This window comes from Bos taurus, chromosome 11 (assembly GCF_002263795.3).
Source record: "Bos taurus isolate L1 Dominette 01449 registration number 42190680 breed Hereford chromosome 11, ARS-UCD2.0, whole genome shotgun sequence".
Lineage (NCBI taxonomy): Eukaryota > Metazoa > Chordata > Mammalia > Artiodactyla > Bovidae > Bos > Bos taurus.
Genome location: NC_037338.1, coordinates 65,277,347 through 65,298,274, shown reverse-complemented (window position 1 = coordinate 65,298,274; position 20,928 = coordinate 65,277,347). Strand labels below are relative to the sequence as shown.

General features: G+C 40.0%; 2 long non-coding RNA genes across 2 annotated transcripts in view; one reads left to right on the top strand and one right to left on the bottom strand.

Moving 5' to 3' along the window:
• Window positions 1-4,281: 4,281 nt before the first annotated feature.
• LOC132346596 (uncharacterized) overlaps window positions 4,282-20,928 on the bottom strand; it is a 49,749-nt gene continuing 33,102 nt past the window's right edge. The window contains exon 3 of the long non-coding RNA XR_009496477.1: window positions 4,282-5,365. This is a non-coding gene — a long non-coding RNA (uncharacterized lncRNA). The remainder of the gene's footprint in view (window positions 5,366-20,928) is intronic.
• LOC132346595 (uncharacterized) lies at window positions 7,011-19,606 on the top strand. The gene is made up of 3 exons (XR_009496476.1): window positions 7,011-7,293; window positions 7,770-8,097; window positions 15,750-19,606. It is a non-coding gene; the product is annotated as an uncharacterized lncRNA (long non-coding RNA).

The window sequence follows — 20,928 nt, the reverse complement described above, 5'->3', positions numbered from 1 at the left end:
CTATTCTCTTCTGAAACAAGCATTTTGAAAAAAAAAAAAAAATTCAAGGACACTCTGGGGTTGGCAGGCTCCTTATGTTTGTATTATGAGTTCCACCTACATGAGGAACTAGAACACATCTTCCCAGTTTGAGATGTTGACGTTTCTTCTGCTGTTCCCAACTTCTAAAGGACTCCAAATTTTATTTTGTTTATGCTCACTTTCTGGTGATCTCACTCCCACCTTATTTATACCATTTATAATGCTGATGACTCCCACATTTTTGTTTCTAGACCAAATCTCTCTGCTAACTTTTGACTATCTCATTGACATCTAACTGTTTACTGGACTTCTTCACTTGAAAGCTGTTATGGGTTGACTCATCCCCCCAAAACGATCTGTTGGAGCACTAAACCCTAGTACCTCCGGATGTGACCTTGTTTTGAAGTAAAGTTTTTACAGAGGTCATCAAGTTAAAATGAGGTCATTATGGTGGACTCTAATCCAATATGACTTGTTCCCTCTGGGAAAAAAAAGGAAATTTAGACACAGAAATAGACACACACACAGAGTGAATGATGTGAAGACACACAAGGAGAAGATGGCCATGTGACTGGAATGATGCATCGACAAGTCAAAGAACACCAAATGTTGCTGGCAAACGCCAGAAGCTCAGAGAGGAAATAAAGGATCCCTTCCCAGAGCCATTACAGAAAGTATGCCAATGTCTTGATTCAGATTTCTAGCCTCCATATGTGTGAGAAAATAAATTGCAATTGTTTGAAGCTACCCACTGTTGGGTATTTTTTTGTAGCAGCCTTGAAAATTAATACAGTTGCCCAATGAACATCTCAGACTTAAAGTGCTCCAAACAGAGTTGCCGCCCCATCCCCTCCCCTGCTGCTTCTCCCCTTTTCTATCCATGGGCGCTCTATTTTTCTGGTGGTTCAAAACTCTTTAGAATTATCCTTCCTTCTTATTATTAATGTATAGTTGACATATGATATCATGTGTTTCAGGTGTACAGCTCAGTAAATCAACATTTAGATACATTAAAAAACCATCACCACAGTAAGCCTAGTTACCATCTGTCACACATGAAGTTATTACAATAGTATTGATTATATTCCCTACATCCTTGTGATTTGTTTATTTCTTAACTGGTTACATGTACCTCTTTATTCCTTTCACCTAGTTTTGCTCAACATTCCTCCTTCTGGTAACTGCTAGATTATTCTCTGTATCTATGAGTCTATTTCTGATTTGTTTTGCTCCTTCATATGCTTTTTTTAGATTGCACGTAAATGAAATCCACATAAGTGAAATTCACATAAGTGAAATAATAGTGTTTGTCCTTCTTTGCCTGAATCATTTCACTTAGCATAACACTCTCTAGGCCCATGTCCATGTTGTTGCAAATTCCAATAGTGTAGTATTTTTTGTGACTGAACACTATTCCATTGTATATAAATAGGTAGATAGGCCCCATATTCTTTACCTGTTCATCTTTTTTTAAAAGGGTTCTTTTGAATTGTACTTAAGGAACCATGTGCTATTTATTTATTGGCCGTCCTGGCTCTTCGCTGCTGCACGCTGGCCTTCTGTAGCAGTGGCAAGCGGGGGCTACTCTCTAGTTGTGCCGCACAGTCTTCTCATTTTGGTGACTTCTCTATTTGCAAAGCATGGGTGCTAGGTCACATGGCTTCAGTGGTTTCAGCACGCAGAATCAATAGTTTCAGTATGCAGGCTCTAGAGTTGGGCTTCAGTAGTCGTGGTGCATGGACTTAGTTGCCCCTTGGCTGTGAAATCTTCCAGGACTGGGGATCCAACCCATGCCCTCTGCATTGGCAGGAAGAACCACTACACAACTTGGGAAGTCCTTGCATTCATCTTCTGATGAACACTGTCTCTGTGCTAAAATTCAGAGCAAGTGAGTCTGTGTATGACTCCTTCAAGAAAGGAATCTCAATTTTCCTCAGCCCTCTGGTTCCCCCATTGATTTTCAGAGCCAGACATTATGGGGGCTTGTCTTCTCAGTGCAGGTGCCCTGGACTGGGAAGACTAATATGGGGCTTGGACCCTTTACTCCTTGGAGAGGACCTCTCAGGCTGTGATTTACCTCTCACTTACAGCCTTGTCTTAGTTCTCCATACCCATACCTCTGACTGGCGCATAGACAGTACATAGTGAACATATGCTAAATTTTTAAAAAGTAGTAAAAGTGGGTTAAATATAGTGAACTATTAAGTTTCTAGAGAACTTTGTGAGTACAGTAAGAGACACTAGATATCTTTTCTTGGATAAACTCTTCAAATTGCATCCATGCTACAGAACTAGTGTTGGATGAATAAAGACGACCATTAAAACAAACACACCTCCACCTGTTCTTCCCTGCTACTGATACTTACTAAAACCCTAAGGATAAGAGCATAGGGGAAAACCAGAAATGAATGCTACTCAATATTTCTGGGTTTAATGGATTTCTTGCATGATGTTTGAATGAATGGATGATGAGCTGTCAGCATTCAGAGTGCTCACAGTGATCAGAAACCTATCAGTCCACCGACATACCAAAGGTCAGTTTTTCTAGGAAAACTCCCTTGATCATCCCAGCTCACATCTATCTCTTTTTATGATTTTATTCCCAACAGGCTAAAGAATACTCTTACTTGATTCTATTACTTCTCTACATGCAAATCTTCCTTTCAGTCTTACTGCACACTTCTGAAGAAGAAGAACCTCACCACCTATCTATAGAGTATCTTCCATCATACCTAGCATAGAGCTATATCCATTTGGAAAGGGATAAAATTTGAGGGGAAAAAATGGACCGTATTAGCAGTTAATGAGGGAATCAATTAGATGGGTCCCACAGAGGAGATAGAGTCTTCACAGGGATAAGCCTTAGACAAGGCATTTGGAAGGTCTGCTCGCCAAGACTCTCTGATTAGAGGTCATTAGCTCTATGGAGAAAGCAGTGAATACCAATCAAATCACTTTGAGGAGAGCTAAGTCTGTCCACCTTTTCCTCCTATTTTAGGGTGATTAGTAAGAATAGAGGGACCTGCCTTCAGCACACTTACTCTTAGAGGTACTCTGTAGGAGACTATAATTTATGGTTCTGGAATAAAGTTGGGTAGATATTACTCTCCTAGGTGATTTTTCATTATAGATAGAGCCAGCTTCATTTGGACAATACTATCAACTATAACTCTAGCTCTAATGAACTTCTCTTTTTGGCTTCAGGCTATATACACTTATAGAAATTTCCTAAAATCCTTCCTGGGAGAAGATATCTATTGGCAAATGCCTACTTGAAGATAATTTGAGTTATTATCAAAATCAAACTTAAGTGACATATGCTATTTAATTTTTCACCCTTAGTTCTATATTTTCTCTTGCTATTCTTCATTTAATCCATTTTTTTAAATAAAAATAATATTACACTTTTAGAAATTATAAACAAAATACATGTTTATTTATGCTTGCATAAAATGTTTAAGTAATAAAGGAATTATTTAAGAGTCCTATTTAGCTGGAATCTTTCTAAACAATTTCTACCTTTAATATGTAACTATATATTTACCTGATGCACAGTGGTTGTAGGGCTTCCCTGGTAGCTCAGCTGGTAAAGAATCTGCCTGCAGTGCAGAAGACCCTGGTTCAATTCCTGGGTCAGGAAGATCCTGTGGAGAAGGGATAAGCTACCCACTGCAGTATTCTTGGGCTTTTCTGGTGGCTAAAATGGTAAAGAATCTGCCTACAATGTAGGAGATCTGGGTTCAACCCCTGGGTTAGGTAGATCTCCTGGAGGAGGGCATGGCAACCCACTCCAGTATTCTTGCCTGGAGAATCCCCATGGACAGAGGGGCCTGGTGGGCTACACCCAGGCCACCAACATGCTGGGCTGGATGAAGCATAAGGTGGACTCAAGATTGTGGGGAGAAATATCAGCAACCTCAGATATGCAGATGACACCACCCTTATGGCAGAAAGTAAAGAAGAACTAAAGAGCCACTTGATGAAAGTGAAAGAGGAGAGTGAAAAAGGTGGTTCAAAACTCAACATTCAGAAAACTAAGATCATGGCATCTGGTCTCATCACTTCACGGCAAATAGATGGGGAAACAATGGAAACAGTGACAGACTTTATTTTCTTGGGCTCCAAAATTAATGCAGATGGTGACTGCAGCCATGCAATTAAAAGATGCTTGCTCTTTGGAAGAAAAGCTATGACCAACCTAGACAGCATATTAAAAAGCAGAAACATTACTTTGCCAACACAGGTCCATCTGTTCAAAGCTATGGTTTTTCCAGTAGTCATGTATGGATGTGAATGTTGGCCCATAAAGAAGGCTGAGCACTGAAGAACTGATGCTTTCAAACTGTGGTGCTGGAGAAGACTCTTGAGAGTCCCTTGGACTGCAATGAGATCCAACCAGTCCACCCTAAAGGAGATCAGTCCTGAATATTCATTGAAGTGGCTGATGCTGAAGCTGAACTCCAATACTTTGGCCACCTGATGCGAAAAACTGACTCCTTGGAAAAGGCCCTGATGCTGGGAAAGATTGAAGGCAGGAGGAGAAGGGGACGACAGAGGATGAGATGGTTGGATAGCATCACCGACTCGATGGACATGAGTTTGAGCAATCTCCAGGAGTTGGTGGTGGACAGGGAAGTCTGGCATGCTGCAGTCCATGGGGTTACAAAGAGTCAGACACAAGCAAGTGACTGAATTGAAATGGAAAGACATACCATGGTCATAAACTGAAAGACACAATATTATTAAGGTGAAAATTCTCCCAAACCTACCTATAGATTCAATACAATCCAAATCAAATCCCACCAGAATTTTGTAAAAATCAGTTGACTGATTCTCAAAATCATACAGAAATGCAGGGTACCTAAAATAGCCCAGACAACACGGAAAAGATAAAGCTGGAGAATTTACAGTGCCTAACTTCAAGATTTATTCAAAAGCTAGAGTGTTTGTGACGTTGACATCAACATATACAAACAAGGCATTGGAAAATAATTGAGAAAAAAGAAACAGATTTATGCATATAAGTCAATAATTTTCAACAAAAGTATAAAAGGCTATTCAATAGAGAAAGGATAACATTTTCAACAAATAGTGTCAGAACAATTGTATATCCATTTTAAAAATCTTTGATCAATATAATTTACTATAAACAAATATTAACTTAAAATGGATCATGCATCTAAATGTAAAATCTAAAATTTCTAATGAAAGAAAATAGGAAAAACACCTTTGTGAATTAGGTTGGACAGGATTTCCTAGATGTAACACCAAAATATAATTCATTAAACAAAAATTTGATAAATTAGGATTCATTGCAATAAGAAATTCTTCTCTTTGGCGGACACTGTAAATGAAAAGATAAGACACACTATGATAAAATATTTGCAAATCACATATCTGATACAGAACTTGTATCCACAATATAAAAAGAATTCTACAATAAATTCTATTCAAATTCTACAATAAAAAATGTCAAATGAATACTCAATAAGAACGAGCAACAGACTTAACAGACACTTTAGCAAAGAAGATATGGATGACAAAACATATGAAAATGCTCAACATCATTATTCATTAGAGAAATGCAAATTCAAGCCACAAATCATCTTACCTTTTAAGATAAGTAAGTAAGTGCTAGTCGCCCAGTTGGGCCCGACTCTTTGCGACCCCATGGACTGCAGCCCACAAGGCTCTTCTGTCCATGAGATTTCCCAGGCAAGAATACTGGAATGGGTTGCCATTTCTTTCTCCAGAGGATCTTCCCGACCGAGGGATCAAACCCAGGTTTCCTGCACTGCAGGCAGATTCTTTACCGACTGAGCTACAAGGTAAGCCCCAACCTTTTAAGATGGATAATGTTAAAAAGACAGATCTTGCCAAATGTTGGCAAATATGTGAAGCAACTGGAATTCTCATATACTCCTGGTGGAAATGTAAACTTGTACAACCACTGTAGAAAAGAGTTTGCTGGTTTCTTAAAAAGTTAAACATTCCCCCTTTCACCTGACCCAGCCTTGTCATTCCTACACATATATCAAGAGAAATGAAAGCATATGACTAGACAAAGACTTCTACATGAGCGTTCACAGCAGTTGTAATTGCAAAAACTAGAAACACAAGTGTCTATTGTCAGGAGAAGGAATCAACAATTTGAGAAATAGTACTGAACAATAAAGAATAATGAACCATGCAACAACATGGATGAATCAGAAAATAATTATGCTGAATGAGAGAAGCTAAAGGAAAAAAGAAAAAAAGAATACACCCTGTATGTTTCCATTCACATAAAATTCTAGAAAATATAAACTGATCTATAGTGACAGGAGCATATCAGTAGTTTTCTGGGAGTTGATGGGGGATAGGCTGGGAGGAGGGCTGAAGAGTGGTGAGATGAGAAATTAGGAAGGAACACAAGGAAACTTTTTGAAGTAACAAATATTCATTATCCTGATTATGATAATGATTTCACAGGTGTATATATGTCAAAAATCATCATATTATATGATTTGAATATATGCATTTTATTTTGTCACTTACATCCCAATAAAGCTGTTAACATTTTTAAAAGGTGTTTAACTAGAAGAGTAGAAAGTCCAATTCATTCAGTAAAAATTGATTGGATTTTAACTATTGATCAGGTTTTTTAAAACAGGAAATTTAGAATAATTATCTAGACTGATTAAATGCAGATAAATTTGAAGTTGAAGAAACCAGAAAAGGAATAACTAAATAAAAAAGTATAGCCTCTGCAGTTAAAAGGATAGAGGTTCAGATCTAGGCTCTTCCACTTAATGCCTATGTGACCTTTGGAAAGTTGACTAACTTCTCTGAGTTCTGTTACTTCAGCTGCAGAAGAAAGAGGCATATATCTGAAAGTCATCATGATGTTTAGAAATCATGTACACAAAGTATCTGGTGTAAAGCCCTTAAAAGAGAGCAGGTATTAATTACATTTGTGAACAAATAAGAAATATATTGTTGGTCAGACGTAAGGTTGTAGAGGCCAAAATCAGGGAAAGGAGACAAAGTGAAAGATGTAAAATACCTTGTTGTTGTTCAGTTGCTAAGTGTTGTCTGACTCTTTGTGACGCTATGGACTGTAGTACATCAGACTTCCCTGTCCTTCACTATCTCCCAGAGTCTGCTCAAACTCAAGTCCATTGAATCGGTGATGCCATCCAACCAGCTCATCCTCTGTCATCCCCTTCTCCTACTGCCTTCAATATTTCCTAATATCAGGGTCTTTTCTAATGACTCAGCTCTTTGCATCAGGTGGGCAAAGTATTGGAGCTTCATCTTCAACATCAGTCCTTCCAGTGAATATTCAGGGTTGATTCCTTTAGGATTGACTGGTTTGATCTCCTTGCTGTCCAAGGGACTCTCAAGAGTCTTCTCCAGCACCACAATTCAAAAGCATCAATTCTTCGGCACTCAGCTTTCTATGTAGTCCAAAATACTTTTGAGTTTTATATAAAAAGACAAGATGTTGTGACTAGTTTGGTTTTGGAAACATGGGAAAGGCAAGTATCAATTACTAGAAGAATGATAGGTCCATCACCAGAAGTTTTTCTAGTAATCAGGAGGAAGGGTCAAGGTCTATAGGAGGATGATTAGAATAGTATAGACTAGATTATCCACACAGATAGATCCTCGAAGTGTTGGATGCAAGTCTGAAGTTGAGTCTAATATATGCTATTGATAATTAGAAATCCCCCTGGCTTCAAGCCTCACCAGCTTCTGTGTTCCAGCAAGAGCTATCACAGCTCCAAGATCCAGCATTGACTAGAGTGGGCATCTCTGGGAAGGTGCTTCCCTGCTGCAGCTGCTGGAGACCAGAATCACCACATTCTACGGCTGCCATGGCAACCACCGGCAACTGTGAGTAAGCACTGCACTGGGGCGGGAGAGGGGGGTGCCAGGAAAAGGTCCTACCTCTCTCCTGCTTTCTGACCACCCCATGGTGCCTCTACTGCCCAAATTAACAGAAAACCAGCTATTGAGAAAGCCGAGGGAAGTGAGAGTTTGCTGATCCTCAGCCCTGGCAGCACAGAGCAGAATATTAAAGGGGACAGACAGGTAAATAACCAGCACAGCATCTATAGGAGTCACTGCAGAGAGAGAACAGGGATGAAGCTAGAAATTGCAGCAGTGGAGAAAGAGAAATGGTTAGAAAGAAGTGAACCAGAAAAATTAAGTGTCCCAAAAGTCCAATGAAGAGAGAATTTGAAAAGGCAGACATTCAAATGTATCCACTGCCAGAGAGAAGGCAAGTTCTAAGAGAAGGCCACTGGGTTTGACGATTAGCAGTCCTACTTACCTTGAAAATCCAGTGTTAGTTTCTCAACTAGATTTGCAGGAGCAGATGCCAGATTTCTTAAAAGGATCAATTTCAGTATATAAGATGGTAAGCATAAACTGCTCATCGTTAAGTTTAGCACGAAGTGTGAGAAGTCAACTGACTTATACATCTTTCTCAGAAACTGTACTCTAATAGGGTGTGCAACCTTCTGCATTTGTCTAGAACTTTTGCAGATTTAGCCTGGAAAGCTCCTGGTCCCAGGACCCCTCAGTTCCAAGCAAGCTGAGATGGCTGGTGACCATGACCCTGTCCTTGACCTAGGCCGTAACCTGCCCTAGAGAATGTGCTCAAATGAGCTATGTTCAGACTTCCACAAAGGATGTGGAATATTTGGTTACATATAAGTTCTAATGCATTTCCAGAATAACCATTGTTTTGCTCCCTGGTTCACTAATAGTGCAGTCATTCCACTTGACTTTAAATGTGATTCTTCTTCATCCAGGTCTCACCCTCTTTAGTCTGTCTACTGTCTGCAATGACATCCCAAGAGAAACATTCTCCTACTTGGCTTTTTTCAAGCTCAACATTTTCACGACACCCCAGTTAATTAATATCTGCCCTGGGTCAGCCTGGAGGGAAACACATTGAGCTTGGAGATTTCCATTTGAACATTGAACCCCAGGAAGGAGCAAGGCAAATTTATACCAGTGGATCTAATTGCTAGAAAAGTAATTCTGCAAAGATGGAAATCAGCTGAAAGATTAACACTGCTCTACACCAGCTTGAGTGCCCTGGCTAACAGAGAGAAAATAATGTTTCAATTAAATGAAAGGATACTGAATTAGGTAGAATACTCAGGAGACCGGTAATGGAGTCCAGAGCCTTTCACCTCCAGGTCACCATCAGCAATCTGGTCCAGGGCAACTCTAGACCATAGTTTTGAGGGGCTGATGCCTCACCCCAGCCCTTACTGTCTGCAGCACTTGATGAACTGGTTTCCCAAAGCACCTGCATCAGCCTCACAGGTCACTGTGGTTCACTGAAGATGTAAGAGGAAGCAAAGCCCCTCTTTGGAGGGGAGAGGCTGACCCTGAGTGTAGCCAAGGGCCACTACAGGGAAATTAGGATGGGGAGATAATTCAAGATGGGGAGCCACACAGAGAGGGGGACTTATATTCCAGTTCACACTGGAGGCAGTTAACTATTTCATCTGAATTTAGAGTTGAAATAGAAGTGAAAGTGGTGATGATGAGTTTGCTTTTTGTGTATGTTGGGAGGGAGTGGCAAGGGATGAGATTTGCATTTAGAAGTCAAAACTTCACTAGAGGACAGAACACAAGCAAAACTGAGTCATGAAATCACTTGTTATCACCCATTTAACTATGTCCCAAGGCTTATCTTATTTCACAAAATATTACCACAGATGGATAAAGTCCAATATGAGGAGATTAGCTTAATTCCTGATGCCAGTGTAACAAAAGTCCTCCCCCATAATGGAACCCATATGTCAGCTGAGGTCTCTGGGTCCTTCACATTCCAGATAAGACTGTCTCAAACTTTATATTCCATATTTTATGGGACTCTAAAAAGTCCCCAAGATTTCTGCAAATTCTCAGAGGCTGCCTCTGAATCAAAACTCCTGCATTTCTTAAACATGTTCAGTGGACAGTTTATCCTACCAATCTGGGCCTGCTGTATTCGAGAAGAGCTAAGCGAGAAACAGCTTTTTCCTTCATCTTTTATGATTATTGTGTTAATATGCACAGAAACTCCATTCAAAAATGGGATACGGGGTGTGGATGGGGCGGAAGCTGTTTCTATCATAGTAACATAGACCACAAATGGATGCGGCCCCTGATTTTTAAAGTCTGAGAACATCCCACCGTAGGGACATTCTCCTGGCCCCGTCACTCAGACTGTTACTATTCAGCTGACTTTCTCTTTTCCCCTTGACCCTTAAGAGTGCCCCGGAAACCCTACATTCTTATTTCCTTCACATTTCTTCCCTCAGCGTCTCTGGGACTGCTTCATTGAGCCTCTTGGCAAGGCAAAAGGGCTTCTAAGTCAGGAATCTGCCCTGTAGAGGATGTGATCTGGGTTTTAAGAAACACTTTTTTCCCTTCCCATTACAGAATTATACCAAAGAACTATATCAACAAGAGACAAAATTCTAATTCAAAAAGATACTCACACCCCTGTGTTTATAGGAGCACAAATTACAATGGTCAAGACATGGAAACAACCTAACTGCTCATTAGTAGATGAGTGGATAAAGATGTGGTGTACACACACACACACACACACACACACACACACACTGGAATACTACTCCGTCATAGGAAAGAATGAAATAATGCCATTTGCAGCAACATGGATGAACCTAGAGATTACGTCTCATACTAAATGAAGTAAGTCAAAGACAAATATCACTTATATGTAGAATCTAAAACATGACATAGATTATCTTATGCATGAAACAGAAGTAGACTCACAGACACAGAGAACAGACTTGTAGTTGCCAAGCGAGTAAGGGAACGTGAAGGGGTGGATTGGGAGTTTGAGGTTAAGAGACGCACACTATTATATACAGAATGAATGGATAACAATTTCCTACTGGATAGCACAGGGAACTGATAAATCATAATGGAAAAGAATATGAAAAATAATATATATATATACATACATACATACATACATATAACTGAATCACTTTGCTGTACTAACATGACATTGTAAATCAACTATACGTCAATAAAATAATTTCTTTTAAAAGCCTGAGGAAAGGAACTTCCCAGTTCAGCTCAATTCTTAGGACATAAAACAGAAATACATAAATGTAGTAACAGTCAAATACATTGGCAGATTGAGTTCCCCCAAGGAGGATGTATGACTAGAATTTTGGCACTTTGAAGAAGAATTCCATGCAATACTGAGCAGGGATTGCTGTGACCATGTTACTAGACATGAGTGACCCGACAGTAATTCCAAATTGATGAACCAAAGCTTTAATAAACATGGTTTGGGGACATTTGGCTTGAGAGGGACTGCTTAGGGTTGAGTGTCTTGCAATGTGTTTCTGATGGTGGAGTGAGGGGGGACTCGTTACTTCACTAGAGAATGCAGGTTTATCATCACTGGCTGTTGGAAAAATCTATAAGCTTCAGTGCTGTTTTCTAAAAGTATAGCAGTTATCAGTATACAGTCTTTCACTTTCCTATTAAATGCTATAGCAATGTGTTCTTTAAGTATAAGATACTGTTGAAAATACCTACATTCTCCTCTAACTCAAAGCTTCATTTTATAGATAAGTAAACTGAGACCCTAAGAGGCTGATGGGCCTGGGGCAAGCAAAGGGAGCTTTTCTCCCTGTATGCCCATGTTACCATCCCCTGAGGTCTCATGCATTAAAGCCTTGTAGATTTATAAGAGCAAAAATGATTTATGGATCCTGGGGAATGACAACAAGGAGAATTTTTTAAACATATGTTTAAGTATCCTGTGCCCTTGATTTGATGGGAGATGTAACAGAGCAGGGGTAAGTTGACCTATAGATCATTGGGATGATCCAGCTGAGCCAAATAAGACAGCTTTTCATTAGCTGGGTACTTTGGAGTAGCTGGGATACTTTTATTCTGGTAATGGAGAGATAGATATGGCCTCTGGGAACACTTCTTGGAAATTGTACTTTCTCCAGATGCTCAATTTGGGTGTGGGACAGATTGGCTTCGAGGCCAAGAGCAACAAACATTACCACAATCCCACTGGTCAGAGAGCTGAGGCTCTTCAAAGGTCTGGAGGCTTGCCACGAGACCCTTGGGTTTTTGTCATCAGTCTGTACAGCGACCTTAAAATTCTTAGGACAGCAATAGCCATCAAAGCTGATGGTCAATAGAGCCTGCAGAGGCAGAAGTGAGCCATGGCTCTTGAGCTCTGGTAGTTAACATCCCTCTCCAGACACTCACTCCATCAGGTTCCAAGATCCAAGACAGGCACTGAGTAAGGTCAGTCATTTACCTATGATTTCCTAGCACTAAGCGGGAGGTAATGAAGTCCCTCCTGCCTCGGGCTGCCACATTTACTGGTAGAAACTAGTGGGATAGAAAATATCTGGGAAAAAAAAAATATCTGGGAGTATTTTTAAGTATGTGATCTGATCCTGATAAGTGGTTATCTCAGTAAAGTCATCTAATATTGAGTTTGTTGAATCTTTTCAAAAGCACATTTGGAAGTGGGGAGGGTGAGTAATACACGACATCAGAAATCTGTTATAGGGCAAATATAAACATCAGCCTCAGTAGTAAATATGTATGAAGGTCCACACATTGGAATATAGTATATTGGAATATTAAAATATAATAATGGAGAGTGTAGACAATTCTTACCCACATCTGTATGGCAAGTCTGTAGGGAAATAGAGTATATACAAATCAGTAAAAAATAAATAAATAAATAACCTCTATGTGAAGCAAAATACATACTCACAAAACATGTCATTCTAGTGTCAAAAAATTTCATCAGATAATTGCCCTCTTCTTTGTCTGACTTTTCATATACATCAAACCCTCACAAGTATGTTGGCACTTGCCTTAATCTGGATAAATCTGAATTCCGGAATTTGTTGGAAACAAAGCTGTTTTGCTAGTTTTAAGAATGTACTTACCTGTGTATTTCAGTGAACTCTCTTGCAACTTGCTTTTAAATTGAGGTAACACTGGCTCACATTGTTATACATTTCATGCGTACACACTATATTTTGACTTCTGTATACATTATAGAACATTCACCAATAATTTAGTTTCCATCTGTTACCATACAGGTAAACCTTTCCTTAAGCCCCCTTCCTCTCTGGTAATCACTACTCTGTTTTCTTTATCTATGTGTTTGTGTTTGGTTAAGTTTGTTCAGTTATTTTTTTATTCCACGTATGAATGAAATCATATGATATTTGTATTTCTCCTCTGACTTATTTAACTTAGCCTAATACCTTCAAGGTCTATCATGCTGTCACAAATGGCAAGATGTCATTCTTTTATCTGGATGAATAATATTCCAAATGTATATATAGAGAGAGAGGGAGGGAGACAGAGACAGAGAAAGAGAGAGAATTATTTAAATACCCAGAAGTGGAATAACTGGACCACATGATAGTTCTAATCTTTTATTTGAGGAACCTCCATATTATTTTCACATTGACTGCACCAATTTTCATTCTTACCAACAATGATGGTTTCCTTCTATCCACATCCTCTTCAAAATGTATTAATTCTTGCCTTTTTGATAATAGCCATTCTAATGGCATGAGGCTATTATCTCACTGTGGTTTTGATTTGCATTTCCCAAAGAATTAGTAATGTTGTATATCTTTTCATGTGCCTGTTGACCATCTACATAGCTTCTTTGGAAAACTGTCTATTCAGATCCTCTTCCCATTTCTTAATTGGGTTATTCATATTTTGTTGTTGAGTTATTTGAGTCTTTTATATGTTTTGGACTTTAACCTCTTTCTGGATATATGACTTGCAAATATCTTCCCTCATTTAATAGGTTATTCTTTTGTTTTATTCAGAGTTTTCTTTGTTGTGCAGAAACTTTTTGGTCTCATGTAGTCCTATTTGTTTATTTTTGCTTGTTTCTTTTGCCTGAGGAGACATATCCAGCAAGACATTACATGATTTATGTCAAAGAGTGTACTGACGTGACATACTGCTAGGATTCTTGTGGTTTTATTCTTACATTTAAGTCTTCAATCCATTTTGATTCCATTTTTGCATATGGTATTAGAAAGTGGTCCAATATCATCCTTTTGTCTGTAGCTGTCCAGTGTTTTTTTTTTTGTTGTTGTTGTTGTTTTTTGTACAAAAACCACGTATTATCCCCCCCCCCTCACAAAATCGGGTGGCTGTATTACAGGAACAAAACCAGATCAAAGACATAAAAAGAAAAAGTCACCACTTATACTGAAACACAACAGTGTTAAGAATTCAGGTATTCTGTAGAATTATTACCAGCATAGTTAAAATATTTCCACCTAGATCTTTTAAATTTGAAAGTGATCACATTAAAGACCTGAGGTTGCAAGAGACCACAGTATGAACCTGAATTCCATTTTCCTTTAAAGACCTCAGTGGAAAAGGTATTTGGAATGAGTTTCCTTTGGGAAAGACTGGCGGGAAAATACAGAAAACCCTGGCCATTGTCGAAAGGCACTGGAATTTTTCTGGAGTCAAAAGCAATGGAATTAAACTCCAGTAGGAGCAAGCTCATTTTCACTCCAAGGGCCTGGAATAAACTCACTAAAGGAACAAGGTCTCCTTGGTTCCAGTACTCTGATGGTGACCAGGGCCACCTGCTTAGAGGTAACACCTGAGGGTTTGAAAGGCAAATCTTAAGATGCCCACTGTTGCAGCCAGCATCCACCCCCCTGGGAGTGGCCCCACCCCTCCTGGTATGCCTCCAATCCCAGGAAACATCTTAGGACCCCGGGTACCCCTCACGGCACCTAACGGCATGTATCCCCCTCCGCCGCAGCAGCAGCCACCACCTCCAGCACCTGCAGACGGAGGCCCTCCGTCTCCCGCTCCTGGCCCACCAGCCTCGGCTGCGCCCTAGCCCGAAAGACACAGGGGACGTCCGCGCCCAGCACCCCCAGCTGGAGTGGGGATGACAAGACTTGTGTTCCTCCGCTTCCTTGGGTTTCTTTCAGGAGTTTTCTTCTCACAGCCCCAAGCACGCACCCTGAATTGTCCCCATTCCTCTTGCCACCCGCCTCCGTATTCTGACGCCTGCTGTGTTAGGTCCTCCTCCAGTACTCAAGGGGGAAGCCTGTGGTGCCAGTGTGCCCGGTCACCCTGAAATACCTGGCGTCTCCCTGACCCGCAGTGGGGTATGCTGACAGTGTATCTGCAGGTCCTGTCACGTTAGTGCTCTATGTCTGTATCAGTTTTTGCTCTCCTGCAATTTTGTTCTGTTTTTGCTTTGTCTTACCCGTGTATGGATAATGCTTTATAATCATTATCACTTTTCGTTTTTTTTTCTTTTGTCCAGTGTTTTTAATTTCTCCTTGAATTTCTTCATTGACCCAATGCTTGTTTAGTAGCATGCTGTAATAATCTCCACATATTTGTGATTTTTTAAGCTTTCTTCATGTAGTTGATTTCTAGTTTTATATCATTATAATCTAAATTTAAAAATAAGTTGTTCATCCTTACATATGAATTTATATGATGATGATTCCAGCCATTTTATAATCTAAATTCTTAATTTTCTTCTCATTAATATAAAAATAGACATTGGCCTATTTCCTAACCAAAGATATACCCATTGCACTGAGTTTTCTACTCTTCTCCCCTGCTTTCATTGCACTTCTAGTGGTTTTTATCTTTCTGCTTGACTTACTTTTTTCTTGTTTGTTTGTTTTGTTATTTTTCAGGAACATCTTAAAATTGAACTAAGATGATTTAAATGAAGAATGTCAAAGCCAATTTTGGATTGACTGGAAATAGTTGAAGATTTGATAGATATGATGTAATAAGAGTTCTCCCCCACAAAGAACATGCGTTTTTTCCAATTGATCTCATTATGAAGATGGCACAACTTCTATATAATTGACGTATTTTATAGGCAGGATGGTGAGTTGAACTGAAGGACTAACTGCTTTCATCACTGTCAAGTCACCACAGATGTTCTGCTGAAAAAAGAGAAATAGCCTTGCTGAATTGGTTTGAGGCAGAGACTAATAGGCAATTAGGGCTTGGTCTGGTCTGATGGCCTGGTGTAGTGAATGCTGGGAACCAGTGTGTTGTAGTACTGAATGCCCGACAAATGAAATGGTTGCATCACTCTTCTTAGGCTGCTCATTGAACTCCAGCATCTACCAGAAGCCAAGGGAGAAAAGACCACTTATTGCTAAAGATCACAAACTTTTAGCAAACATTAATGTGCAAGTTGGAGAAGGCAATGGCACCCCACTCCAGTACTCTTGCCTGGAAAATCCCATGGACTGAGGAGCCTGGTGGGCTGAAGTCCATGGGGTTGCTAAGAGTCGGACATGACTGAGCGACTTCACTTTCGCTTCTCACTTTCATGCATTAGAGAAGGAAATGGCAACCCACTCCAATGTTCTTGCCTGGAGAATCCCAGGGACGGGGGAGCCTGGTGGGCTACCATCTATGGGGTCGCACAGAGTCAGACACGACTGAAGTGACTTAGCAGCAGCAGCAGCAGCAGCAATGTGCAAGTGTGATGGAAAATTGTGTCTAATGAGTTCACCTAAAACAGAGCTCCTATTTCACAAACATAAAGGATATTTCATTCACCTCAAAGTCTGAAAAGACTATGGGGCTTAGACCCAGAAGATCTGCATCAGGTCTGGCCCCGCCAATAGATAGCTGTGCAACTCCTGATTTGGTAGCGTCTACATCTCCAGAAGTTGCATCCATGAAGTGGCTCCAATGGTAAAGAACCCGACTGCCAATGCAGGAGACATAAGAGATGCAGGTTCAATCCCTGGGTCGGGAAGATCCCTGGAGGAGGGCGTGGCAATCCATTCCAGTATTCTTGCCTGGAAAATCCCATGGACAGAGGAGCCTAGTGGGCTACAGTCCATGGGGTCACAGAGTCAGACACTACTGAAGCAACTCACCACACACCATGTACATCTCCAGGAGTTGCATCCATGGTACAACTACTGGGAGAGGGAAGGCATTAGTGCCTGGGAGGTAGAAGCCTTTGATTTCCCTTTTTGGTTGTTGGTCTGTCAGAAAAAAAGATGTTCATCATCCTGAACCCTCCCTTGTGCCTCCCTTTTTCTCAATTTCAGCCCTCTCAAATCTTTCCTCTGCTATCCATAAACACAGAATTCTAAAGTGAGAGGCTTTCAGGATATATTGTACTAATACATCATCAACATTGTCATTATGATGTATTAACACAATGCATCATCATAGACCTGTCAAAGCTGTGATTTATGACTCAAAAGTGTTGTGGTGTAGCAAGGCAGCAGGGACTTCATTGACTGAATGCTTGTTTATTTTTACACTTAAGGGCTTTGAAAGTAAGTTTCACACTACTTTTCCAAAAAGAAGAATTAGGGGAAGACTTTGAAAGGAAGACTCCATTGCAAAACACTGAAGGGGCCAATGGGTCACACTCAAGATATATATAGGTTTGTGTTTTCCCAGACCACTTTGAATTCAAAATCAGACTTCCACACTCCAACTCATTTGGTTCCCACTGGAAGAATCTAGCTTTTCCATGCCTTTCCACCCCTCTATTTGAACTCCCTTCAGTTAAGTGTGTGAGGTATGGTAGGAAAGGTATACATTAGAGGCTTTCTTTTACTGCCAAAAGTAATAAGGATAGTGTTATATTTTATGAGAGTAATTAATGTAATTTTGCAGGGAAAATCTGCTAGCTGTAATGCCAGCTAGGGGCTGGCATTACACATTTTCTTTCTGAGCATTAAGTTCTTAAGAAGCATAATGTCCTTCTCAGAGTATTAAGCACATACTGCATGAACCACATACACCATTGAGCATGGTGCCAAGAGAAAGACAGAAGAGTTAGGTGGAGCCATTGCAAAGAAAGAAAAAGATATAAGAAGGGAATTAAAGCCAGCTAAGGAGAAATATACAGAGACTCCCCTGTAGCTCAAATGGTAAAGAATCGCCTGTGAGGCAGGAGATCAGGGTTCAGTCCCTGGGTTGGGAAGTTCCTCTGGAGAAGGGATTGGCAATCCACTCCAGTATTCTTGCCCGGAGAATTCCATGGACAGAGAAGTCTGGTGGGCTACAGTCTGTGGGGTCGCAAAGAGTCGGACACGACTGAGTGACTAACACACAAGGAGAAATATTGTATCACTCGAATTATAATAGCCCCTTGAAAATGACTGAGATGGAAGAAGATTCATCAGAAAACGCTTCTGGAAAAGATGAGTCATTGAGCAAAGTCCTATGTTAAGGAAGAGATGAGAAGGATGTCTGATTGTTTCCAACTCTAGGATAACAGTTCTTTCCAGAATATAGTCATTCCTTGGCATCTGTGGTGAGTTGATTCCAGGACCCACGTGGATACCCAAATCCATGAATGCTCAAGTTCCCTACATAAAATGGTGGAGTGCAATTGGCCATTGGAATTGGCATCTGTACACTTTCCCCTACTTATTCCCCAGAGCCTGGTTTCTTAAGAGCTTAAAAGATATGAAAGCTGGAGTCTGAAAAGTTGGTTTGACTGAGGTCCTTTTAGCCTCCTCTGTAGAGCTCACCTTCACCTTTCAATTTGTCTAGCCAGCAGCATTATCACTTTCACAAGTAGCAAAATCTTTAATTATCAGAAAGGTAGAAAGTGCCTTTGGCCAAGTATTTTTATTGGATGCAAGGAACTTGGGCCCAGCCCGCAAACTGGCAGATCAGAGTGAATGTCACCTTAAGGATATCTGTACACTATGACACAATTTTTCTTATTGCAAAAAAAAAGAAAAAAAGTGCTTAATGTAATTACAGCCAGGCCTGGTTTATCCAGGCTTATTCATCCCCATGTCTGGGGAGCCGGAAATGTAACTAGCAAAGAATTCACTAGCAGGAGAGGCAGGGAATTTGCCAAGAGTTTGTTAATCTAAGGGTTTATTTTTTTTATCCAAATGTAAAGGGAGTTTGCAAACTGATTCAGATTAACCAGGTCAAGTTGTATATTTTATTAACTTTAAAACATTAAAAAAAAATCCTTTTCACATTAAAAAAAAGAGGTGCCTAGAGTTAGATGGGGCTGGTAAGGGTGAAGGAAGGTTGTCTGCTTAATAAAAGTTATAATATAAGGAGAGATGTGTCAGCTGCTTCATTTCCACTTTCTGGTTTCAGCCAGAAACAGCTGCAAAATGTCTATTCTAACTCAAGCCTTTTTATGACTTTTACTAACTTCTTATTCAAAAATGCCTTTTATTGATTTTTCTAAGGAATCTCACCACCGTGGAGAGAAGAAAGAACATAGAGAATACTTTATGCCTCATTCACCATCACAGATGAATCAAAATATTCAAGATAATTTGGTTATTGGCTTCAGGCATTTTTGTTGACTTTTGTATTTTCCAGAAAAGCAAAATTACCCAGGTTCCTCATTGCCTGCATTCTAATCACTGAAATGGCTGCCATGATTGAAATTCATCATTGAAGCCCTATTGTCCCCAAGATAGCATCTACCTCCCTGGTATGGATTCAAATACCTTCATGAATTAGTCTTTCTTTACCTGTATCCTCCGTTATTTTCATGCCTAAATTCTTGCTATCACAAATTATTGTCTGTTTTATACTTGGCCAGGCTCTCTCTTGTCTCTGAGAATTGCACATGCCATTCTCTCCATCCTTCTTGCAGCAGCTTGCCCACATTTTGTCCGGCTCACTCCTCTTCCTCTAGGTTGCAGTTTGGGCACCACTTCTCCCAGGATGTTTTCATTATCACCTTAAGATAAGAACTTGTTGCTCCATCTGTGTGCTGTCATGTCAAAAGTTGCCCAGATGATCAATTTTTGCACAGTGATCATACTGGAGTGGAATCATCCTACTTGTATTTGTGTTCCTGACCACACGGTTGGCCCTTCCAGTTCAGATTGTGTCTGAATCTTGGCTCTATCTCCCCATAGTACATGGTGGCTGTACTATTCATACCTCAGATAAATATTATCTGTTGTAAAATGAGCACAGATAAATGAATGAAACACATATATCAATCCCAGGTCTTGCTGCAAACCTTGCATTAATTTACATGACTTTATGATCCAGGAAGATCCCCTGGAGAAGGGAATAGCAACCCACTCCAGTATTCTTGCCTGGGAAAGCTTATGGATAGAGGAGCCTGGTGAGTTATAGTCCACAGGATCGCAAAGAGTTAGACATGACAGTGACTATGACTGAATGACAAAAAAATTAATACATTAATTTATTTTAAGCCATTTACACAGTAGTAAGATCTCTTATCTTCATCCCAACACAAAGCCTTGAACACAAGTGCTCAATCAGCATTAAATGATTGACTAATGAACAGAAGCTCATTATGCCCAGTGGAATAACTGACATCTTTGTTAAGCAGAACCAGAGACCTTGCCTAGTACCCTGTGCTACTGCTATTTGTATCATGTTGAAATTCTTGATTATTGAAACACTGAACTTTTTTTTTTTCCAGTTAAGCCAATTTAGACATAAGCTCCTTGAGTATTTACTGTCTTGATCAAAATTTGATTCATCATAAGGAAGACTTTGGTCTGGTGAAGATTTTATTTTAAGAGACCCTAGAAAAAGGCACAGTTGTCTCTTTATTACCTTTTCTTAAGTGTACTGGCTTTAAATGTCTAATGAGGGCTTTACCATTTGAGTTCAGGGCTTTGATCTCCATAAAAATGTTGATGGATCCTGGCAGAGAGGTTCTTGGTCTGCTTAGTCACCAAGACCCTGACATTGGCAACAACACCCTAACCTCCCTTAGATAGGTTTGTTATCTTGATTAAGATCCCTAGAAGGCTAGACAATTAATCCAGTAGCAATGTCTGCAAAGCCACAGCCTCATAACACCATCTGGCAGAGAGCAAAGTCCAAGGTCATGGGCTTGGGAGTGGTAAGATT